At 42.8% G+C, this 9,745-nt stretch overlaps 1 long non-coding RNA gene across 1 annotated transcript; it reads right to left on the reverse strand.

Moving 5' to 3' along the window:
- Positions 1 to 988: 988 nt before the first annotated feature.
- Positions 989 to 9,330, reverse strand: LOC140214481 (uncharacterized). The gene is made up of 4 exons (XR_011891411.1): positions 7,741 to 9,330; positions 6,646 to 6,750; positions 3,832 to 3,976; positions 989 to 1,098 (listed from the first exon to the last, which is right to left on the reverse strand). It is a non-coding gene; the product is annotated as an uncharacterized lncRNA (long non-coding RNA).
- Positions 9,331 to 9,745: the final 415 nt, after the last annotated feature.

Raw genomic sequence — 9,745 nt, forward strand, 5'->3', positions numbered from 1 at the left:
TGTGCATGCAAATGGTGCTTTTGGCAGAACGCGCACGTGGATTTCTACCAAACGACGTGCTAAGCATGCCGATGCTGCTCCTTTTAGCACCCGCACACGCATTTGAGCGAAAACGCGTTTTAAGCATGCACACCCTACTAGAAAATCCTATTTGTTTTCAAACGGGTTTCATCAAATAGGGTTATGGAACGGGACCCCGTTTGATCCTGTTCAGTCCTGACCTGTTTAAATCCTGTTTATTCCTGTTTAAACCTGACCCGTTTAAATCCTGTTTAAACCTGACCTGTTTAAATCCTGTTTGATCCTGACCCGTTTAAATCCTGTTTAATCCTGACCCGTTTAATCCCGTCCTATCTAACCCAGACCCGTTTGCCCCTGTTCAGACCTATATTTTGCTGCATTCATACCTGGTCCTTTCAGAATGGATTGATGTTGCTTAATATAATTTACTCTTAAACCTATTTTGTACATTTGTGTATTTGCGATCAGCATTGAAGAGAAGTAGATCTGCATTATGTTTGCAACAAGAATGCCACTTTCACATGTAGGTTTGCCTGGTACATTGCTTGATACGAAGATAAACACAATTTTCGGCATAAATTGATTAGCACTACCAACACTGATGTGATACATCATGAACAAGTTTTGTATGACCCACGAGTACGTTCTCTATGTATGACCTACAAGAAAATGCACCCTGAAGAAGACTGTACCTCATTTTCATATTTACTACTAGTATGCAAATGTAATTCTTGCACATTTAGTATTAGTTCGATTACTTGTACTCGTTTTAATGCAGTGCTTTTTGTTGTAATGGTTTGTTCACAAATCCACAGTAAAGCGTAATTTTGGGGTGAAAAATGTCAGGCAAAGTATTGGCATGTACTTGTAAGTGAAAAAGACAAGTATACTTTACGTAGGTATTTCTGTACACCAACTTGAGCTTTCATTAAGCCTGAAGTCATCCGGCTTAAAAAAAAGCATGTCATAAATGTCCCAAGCACTGTTTATTGGACCTTCTAACGGTATTTCGATGCATCCAGTCTGCCGAGAGAAGACCGCTGGAGTGGGTTGCTTGGGTGAGAGCGAGCAGGGCACCTGAAAAAGTAAAGCCAATAATTTATCTTGACTCATGCAACAGGTTGGCACATAGGCAAATTCGTCTATGTTCCCACAGATAAGAAAGGTTCAGCATTCCGGTCATAGGAGATAATGAATAAATCTTATTGAAAAATATGTGGTTTCATGCAATGCCTATGTTTCAAGGGAACATGGAGTACTGTGGGAGAATAAGCTGTCATAATTAGCAGGCGATTGAAGCAAGTGTTATAGGAAAAAGATCGTTTGATTAGCAATAATTACTAGTATTGAAGCAACAGAATACAAACATGAAATACCTTTAAAAACAACACCGACAGGTTGAGATAATAAATTATTCAGAAACTAAACCCTTCTGCCAGCAAAATACCGTAGTGTACTGGCTTTGACATTGCGCTGCTCAGGCAGAGGGCGTGGGATTGAATCCCGGCCACAATGGCTGCATTTAGATGGCAGGGAAATGCCAAAACCCCTATGTAAGGTCTATTGGGTACACGTTAAAGGAGACTAGGGATCCCGCCAACTTGAAGTTATAAAAACCGGGGTAAATTTCAAGATAAGCAAACTCACAAAAGTAGAAGGCCCTGGCCATGCGAAGACCATATAAAGCCTTTTAAGGTAGGTGCCAGCAGCCGCAAAATTTCTTGCAAAAGCGAAATATAGCAGAAGCGGTATTTTTCCGTAGATCACTTTTGCAAGGTATTTTACAACTTGACACCCGACATGTTGGGCATCTACGGGCAACAGCAATTCTTGCACAGATCATAGCAAACACTGTTGCACCTAGGTATACATAGACACATAGGTATAGGTACAGTCGCCGACTGATTTTCCGGACTCCGAAAATTCGGACTTGATTACTCGGTCTGCTTCACGGCACCGCCATTCTCCCCATGGACCATAATGTATAACAACTTCCGAAAGTTCGGTCGCCTTGCAACCTCTCGTCTGATTTTTCGGACACTCCTTGAGCCAACTTGATCGAGAGCACCATGCACCGACTCTGACCGTTGCATGGTTCTACTTGCTGAATGACATTTTTGTTTTGAACGGAGCCTCCTTGCTGCCCCACGAAGTGGCGCTACTGCGAATCCCTGCTCATCATCATCGTCTCTGCCTGGTTTGTAGCTACAGCAGTTCCGGTCTCAGCTTAGTATGCCATGTCAAGACAATCCAGCAGCTGATTTGTTTGTTTCTTCGTGCACGACGCTGCGAGTAGGCCAGGTTTTTTGTTTGTGCAACTGATGTCGGCGTGACGATGTTTGATGAAGCAAGATGGGCCAATTCATTCCACTAATATCTAGAATAGCTACCTGTAAGCACCACCTACCTTTCAACAACATTTGCAAAGCAAAAAACCTCATCCTGAAAAGTCTGCACATGACGACATCGGTAGCATCATCAGCGTGGGGCCTCAAGATAATTCGGCAAGCCAAGAAATTACTGACAGCACGAGTGCAAGCATGCCAACAGGAAATCAGTGGCTGAATAATGCACCTTCTACCAATTGGTAGACAGTGCATTTTCGCAAAGCCCTAACTATAGCAGATCATTGTTCAGGAGTTCCCGAATGCACAACTCATTTTCACACAGACTCTAGGGAAGAACCTCTGCACAGTTGCAAGAAAAAAAGCTAGATGCCCCAAGAGAAATGAGCCCACTCAAGCCATGGAAGTTGTGTTTACCTTGTCTTCCTACAACTACTCAAAACCTAGGACTGCTGTTTTGCACAAGGGAACAAACGTCAACATTGGTGCCTCGCCCAACACAAGTGGTCTGCGCTGTAGAAGGTGCCATAAGTCAGCCCACAGATGAGGCCCACACCAGTGCTGTCGGTGTGCTGTACAAATTGCAGAAGCACAGCCTACAAGCTTGTCTGCCTTAGTGTGATCGCACCAATGAACGAAAACTAACGAATCAAGTTTGTTTCGTGCCGAGAACAGTTGCCTCATGCTGGCTTGGTTTGTTGTGTAGGCATGTAAATAATGAAAAGGCCTGCATCACTACCTCTGAAAAAAAATCATGTAACAAAGCACGTACAGTACACAGGTGCAGTGTCTATCATATACCATTTCGTGCAGTAGAGGCTACATCGGATAAACCGGCCAATGTATAAATGACTGGCAGCGTGACCAAGCAAACTTGATGCATGGGTCAGTTAGCAGTGGTAGTGCACTGCTCTCGGCGCACATGCACCTATGTTTGAAAGCTGCTTGATCGTGACAAAATATAAAGACAAAAGCGCTGGAGAGATATCTGAGGCTTTTCTTATATGTATGACGAGGAACCTAGCGCTAGCTCCCCATGCAGAGAATTACTAGACAGTGAGACTGCTTCTTATCATTGTAAAACAAGTGTCACGCTCACCATGTTTCTGTGCGAACAGCATGTATTCAGATCTATTCTCCCCCTTTCACCTTTTGCACAATATCACTGTGCGAGCAATAATACTGAACTGTTAGTAGCACTCTGTCCTGTTGCCTCCTTTCTTTCCTTGTGAATTGTGTGCTAAATAAGGCTTTTTTTGGTGAACGAGTGCTAGTTTAACGCATAAACTAGCGCCATGGCACTTTGCAATAAAGGACTGTTATAATTCTCTAAAAATTTGTCCATGCAGAACAGTGTCAAAAGAACACCTTAAAGAAAGAACATGAGTGTATCTATCATAAAGACCAATCCTTGTCTTTTTTCCTTAACATAATTTTCAATACCGATATTGAAGTACAAGCTCACCATATTATATCACCTTGTCAATGAAGCAAGGCACAATGGTGCCCAACTGTCGCGGGACCAACATGGATGTGGAGATCAGCGCAGATCAGCAACATAGCATGGTCTGCTTACACTTCTTCTCCAGGTCCAGCCATACCTACAGCAGCTATAAAACAAATGAGCTTAGAATCACAAGCGAAACAATATAAAAAGTGACACTGAACAAAGCAACTTTCGTTAAGCATAAATAGGATCGAAATGCTGACATTATGCCCATAAGTAACTTCACTTTGAGCAACAAAGCATCCAGTTTAAGAAAGATTATATGTATCAGCTATCTATGTGAGAAAGATTAATCGAACGCCCTCTATTTGCCATACCCCTCCCCTTATGCATGGATGTCTCCCTGACTGAGTGAGCTGATCCCAGGTATAGTGTAATTAAAGGTTGTCACTTGGTGGGCCAATCCCGATACCATTGCATGACTTGTACAATAATTTTAATGTGTTGTAATGCTGGCCATCCTGCAGGCACTGCAACATTATAGCACCCATAAGGCTAATGGTATTACCTGATAAGGTTAACTAATAGGTGTCCCCAGAAGCATAACTCGGCATGTATACTCGGAGGCCATTATTATAAGAGAAGCAATGGCAGAGGTGAAGCTTTATCCTGAGCCACATGCAAAATGGCCGAGCACGCCCAGCTTCTGGTTACATTCTCACTTGTGACCACTGCAACAGGCTGACTGACATGCGTAACCAGCAGTTTGTAGGACCACATTTTCATACCCTGCAATTTGTTTTACATCTGAAGAGATCAGCCTCAAGCTCCATGATGCGCTGCACTCGAGAAGCATTATAAACTGGCAACATTTAAATGCTATGCTGCATGGTTTGTTGCATGCTTTAGGAATTTACTTATTTATTATACACATAGCTCATAGGCTCCAGTTGGAGTATTGCATGAGGTGGCAAGAAAACAAATTCTGAACAAGGAGAACATTCAACAAAACAAGTCAGACCAAAGAAGAAAAAATAACATACTCTCCTAATGGGACTATGTATCTGGCAGTTAGCTTCTAAAAAAGACAATTAGGAATCTTTTACTACTGGTAGCGCTTTAGGGGATGGAATGTAGAATTCCAAGCTTCATACACTTTTAAGCCACCTTTCGTGGCTTTTTGTTTTGAACTCCTATTCTCTGTACTATTATAGAAATGAATACCCCCTCCAAAATAAAACAAAGAAAAACATGTAATGCACAGTAATGTAACACAATAATGTAATGCACAACAGTGAATACTTAGAAAAATGTAATTAAGAACAAGGAGTCTATGTGGGCACAGATGTTAGAAGTCTACATGAAAGCATAATAATAGAGGTGGGCAAAGCATTTATGCTTTTGTCGGGCAAGCTGCAGCAAGACATACAGGTAAAGCATGCCTCACAACACAGTCCCTAAAAATATCTGTCACAATACAGTGAGTAGGTATATCATGCATATCTACAATAGCTCCTAATTATATTTAATTCAGAGGGGGCTACCTATGTAACTTGATCAAACTGAAGGTGGGCCAAATTCTAAATATACGATTCAAGTAGACAGAAAATGGACGTTATGAAAATGCATCTACAGCAAAAGTGTTGTACATTATTGTTGTACATTATGTCATACCTGCCAACCTGTGAGCATAATATTTTGTAAAAATGCTGCAGACACTAAATTCTTTGTTGGGGACATAGCACACATTATTTTAAAGCTTGCTCTCAGCACCCCCATTGTTGCATACACACACACATTATTAATAAAGGGAAAATCGCACATCTACCCGCTCGTAGCAATTGCTACAAAAGAAACCCGTACGGATTCCTCGAAAGGAAAGCCTCACAATTGAAAAAAAGAAACCGTCCAGGTCTGGGACTCAAACATGGGACCACCGCCTTTCCGGGACAGCCGCTTTACCATCTAAGATAACCAGGCGGCTAGCAGATGGCCGGGCCAAGTCGAATTTGTCGACAACATGAAGCAAAGGCAAGGGTCTGACGTAATAGTTCTGCGGAAATGCGCAAGGTGTAGAGAAGTAATTAATAAAGGAGAAAAAAATATTATGTCAAACCCTTGCTTTTGCTTCGCGTTGTCAAGTAATTCGACTTCGCCCTGCCATGTGCTAGCCAGCTGGTTATCTCAGATGGTAGAGTGGCTGCCTCGGAAAGGCGGTAGTCCCGGGTTCGAGTCCCGGACCAGGACGAATTTTTCTTCAACTGTGCGGCTTTCCTTTTGAGGAACACATACAGGTTTCCTTTGTTGCAAATGGTACGAGCGGGTGGATGTCTGATTTTCCCTTTATTAATTACTTCTCTCCACCTCGTGTGTTTGCGCAGAACTATTACGTCACACACACATTATCAACCATTATTTAACTTGTCGTGCAGCACGAAAAGCAGCAGCGAACTTGAAACCAGTAACTGACAACATTTTTTTTAGATTACAGAGCTTTACGCTGCTTCAGGAATTTATCTGACTAAACTTCCTAAAAGCACGTGCCCCTCTGATGTTCTCGTTAGAGATATTGCATCGCTAATAATAAAGCAGTACAAGTACCATTATAATTAATTTTTTACATGCATTTTAACAATGTCATACCGTCAATCTCTCAACAGCTTTAAAACATCTTAACCAACACAACTTCATTGTCTTTCTAAAATGACATTAATAAAATTGTAAAATGAGCCCACATTTGTAAACCCACGAAAAATTCAGGAGTTTCCAAACATGGATGATACCAACAAAATCTGCAGCTCTTGTAAGTGGCAGCAACTGCTTTGCACACACCTTGTCACAGCATGCACATCAGGTACTTTTCCGTGCTGTTGAGGCTGCAGAAGTGCCGCAGGTGCATATGTGGAGGTGCCTCTGGTTCACAAAATCTTGCCATCCCTAAACAATAATAAATACTTATTTATTGTAATCCCTGCTGAAACCGCAAACTTGTGATATAAAAAGATCACGTCATATTTTGAAAAAAGTCTCATACAACCAGTTACATGAAGCTGCAACTGGTTGTGCAAATATCTGATTGTAACATCACAGGCGGTTAAATAACACGTAAATCGAACTGTAGAGAACATGAATCTACTATGAAAAGGTTCACACAAACGTACAGCTGTATAACGTGAAATGTGAATTGTACTATCAAAAAATTCCTTAGGACATGAAAAGCGTTCCAAAACCTAACTTGTCTATGCGGCGCAACAAAGCACTGCTCCCAAAGGACGATGCGCTTAAAATTACAACAGACCACCTCATTTCTGGAGAGACAATACAGAAAAGAGAAAGATTTTTCGATTAAAAAGAAACATTGCTTACGTAATTTCGGCTTCCCTGCTAGATCGGAATCCTTTACAAGTACACGAAAACACACAGGACACTAATACACGTCATCTGACGACACACTATAAACAGAAGAATTTCCATACAAGCTAAAAATCTGGCCATGCGTCGACGAAGAAACCGGGTGCTATCTCGCGCAGCTGTTAGCTGTGACGACGACACATCGACGTACTACTTCTAGAAATGACTATACCATTTCTTAATGAAAAATTATGTACACAAACAGTAACTTTCTTTGCTTGAATTTTTGTGCCCATTTAGATCAAAGAACCACCCGCGCTAGCGTGCTTCATAGGTGAAAGTAAATAAACCACAGATAGAGTTGTTGGTAACATGAATACGTTTTAGGGCAATTTCCATGGAACTTTTTGCTAAATGTGCACTGCGACATGAAGAACAACCATTTGAAAAGCACATTTATAATTCTTGCTGCTTTACAAATCCGGATCCGGTTGTTGTACGGATCTTGCGATACGTACAACAACCCACACTTCACGAACCATAGATAGGAAGAATGCGCGCAAGCGCCGGACTTACCTTTCTAGGCGTACTCGGAAAACGCTCCTTTTAGCGTCACAGGTGCCGCGGCATCGACTGCACCAACGGTCCTTCCGGCGCACACACTGTTGAATTGCGGATCAACTACAGGACGTAAGAGCACAACTTTCACCAAATTCTTCCGTACAGCGCGATACGATGCGACAGTGCCAGAGGAGGAGATCCTGTTCATGAGCCCGGAACAAAGGAAGCGCGAAGGGTCATATCTTCGACATCGGCGCACCACACGAAGGATACTGCGGGCTACATTACGCGGTCCCAGGGGTTTTGTGATTCTCAATGCATACAAAATGCACCACAATTTCTCTCGGCACAGCGTACACACGATTAAACAACTACATCGGACGGCGTCAATGCAGCAAGCACTCACATGTGGCGACAACTGAGGACGGCAAAATAATATCACCTGTAACTTTACCGGCGCTACCTGTGCTGCCATCTGTAGGCCGCCACCGAAAGCGACCGTGCTTTCGGTGATCTCATGGATGGTGACGGCGTTGTATTTCGATGTTATGCGAGTCGTACAGCGTCTTGTACGACGTGTTTCAGCAACGTTGCTTTTAATAGAGAGGACAGCAATCTGCGTATACGCCGTATAGACGTCTCACCCACTTGAAAAACACAACAGCAAATTTTCAGTCTGTCGTATTTTGGGACGTTGTGACTGTCGTTCTGTTCTCTGTAGTGTGACGCCCTGTAGTCGAAAATTCTGTAGTTCCTGATCAATATTTGATTAAAAATTGACAGAGGTCATTTTAAGGTTATGTAAAATTATTAATACGAAATAAAATAAAAAATAAAAGTAGAAAAAAAAATGCCTTTTGCCTAGGATTCGAACTTTGGACCTGACGGTTCCGAGACAAGCATCTTACCACTGCACCAAGCCGAACATCACTGCTGGCGTATGTTGAAGCTATGTCAAGAGTGTAAATTGCTGTCTGGGTTGCTGTTTACATTTGCATTTTAAAAGCCACGATGCGCTTTCACTTCACCGCGTCAACTGCCGCATCTCTAGATGAGCAAAAGTGTTGTTACCATCGACAGGTACATCGTGGAGTGCTAGACCATCGATTTTGCTGTAACGATATCCATATTTCATACGAAATTCAGAAACAGACAACGGTGACCGGGGACACTGAGGGTTGTTACTGCTAATTTCGACAGTTGTCTCTTGCTCTTTACACTTTTGAGCTCGCATATAATTCGTGTGTTCAATACAATATAGCTACATAAACACTCGTGGGTGAGTCTTCATCTCGACAGAATACTGGCTTCTCACGGCAGCGCTGTACCAGATTAATGAGACCCGAGCGAGACAGCTTTTCACGCAACTTTGTGGAACAATCCAAAACTTCTTTCCCGCTTCGCATATGCTTGTGCAATATTTCTGGGAAATTAACTAATGTGTCAGTGTAACCGCACATGTAAGTCCACAGGCCTGTGTGCCCCATCTTACCAAATAAAACAAAGCGGATACGCAGCCATTCCCGCAGATGGTATGATTTTGATCAGCGGCCGATTTTGAGGAGGCCGGTAGGGCGTTGCTGGTGCCGCGTCGTCACGGCACAATTATAACAATTGGCAACGTCGACTTTAATGCCGGCGTCGGTGCTATCAGTACTGCCGGCTCCAAAGAAGCACGATTGAATACCGCGCAAGAAAAAAAGTACAGTGTACACCACCGATGCGAAGCTGACATTTTAAAGGGCCGCGACGGAAAGTGCTTCTGTTGCGACTTCAGAACTCTTGGCCGTCGCGACCGAATGTTTCTGTTGCGACGTCAGAATCGCTGTCGTAACGTCAGAAATGTCTGTCGCAACTTCAGAAACGTTAGGAACTTCTGTCGTACAACAGAAATTGCTGTAGTTGCAGCAGGAATTCCTGTGTCTTTTTCAACTGGGCAGGACCGGGAATCGGTTTGAAATTCGCAGCTAGCATATCGCAGTTTGGTCTGTGAATGTTCCGAGGTGGTCACGCAATTTCT

Source organism: Dermacentor andersoni, unplaced genomic scaffold (assembly GCF_023375885.2).
Source record: "Dermacentor andersoni unplaced genomic scaffold, qqDerAnde1_hic_scaffold ctg00000253.1, whole genome shotgun sequence".
Classification (NCBI taxonomy): Eukaryota; Metazoa; Arthropoda; class Arachnida; order Ixodida; family Ixodidae; genus Dermacentor; species Dermacentor andersoni.